The sequence below is a fragment of the Chrysochloris asiatica genome, unplaced genomic scaffold (assembly GCF_000296735.1).
Source record: "Chrysochloris asiatica unplaced genomic scaffold, ChrAsi1.0 scaffold05431, whole genome shotgun sequence".
Classification (NCBI taxonomy): domain Eukaryota; kingdom Metazoa; phylum Chordata; class Mammalia; order Afrosoricida; family Chrysochloridae; genus Chrysochloris; species Chrysochloris asiatica.
The window spans coordinates 5,727-6,315 of NW_006413949.1; positions in this window are offsets into that span (position 1 = coordinate 5,727).

Genomic DNA, 589 nt, shown 5'->3' on the forward strand with positions numbered 1-589 from the left:
CTGGTGATTGGAATGCAAAGGTTGGGAGCAAAGAGGAAAGATCAGTAGTTGGAAAATATGGCCTTGGTGATAGAAATGATGCTGGAGAATGCATGGATAGAATTCTGCAAAATTAATGATTTGTTCATTTCAAATACCTTCTTTAGACAGCATAAGAGATGACTATACACATGGACCTTACCAGATGGAACACGTAGAAATCAAATTGACTACATCTGCAAAAGAGATGATGGAAAAGCTCCATTTCCATATCAGTCAAAACAAGGCTAGGGGCAGACTGTGTAACAGATCATCAATTACTCATATGCAAATTCAAATTGAAGCTGAAACAAGTCCATGAAAGCCAAAATAGTGGGCACAGGACATGAACAGACAAAATGGGGGTTGGCGGGGAAAGAAGTGACTGGCTTACAAGTTTTCAGAAGGGAGCCTAGTTCCAGATGGGGCAGAAGAAGGTAGAATCTCCACTGAATGATTTCCAATCTGTTGGGACGGGGCTGGCTAAAGGAAATGGGGATAAGACTCTTATGGTACAATAGTGAATAATTGCCATCAGGACTGACTGTGAGGGTAGGAAATATAGAGGTAG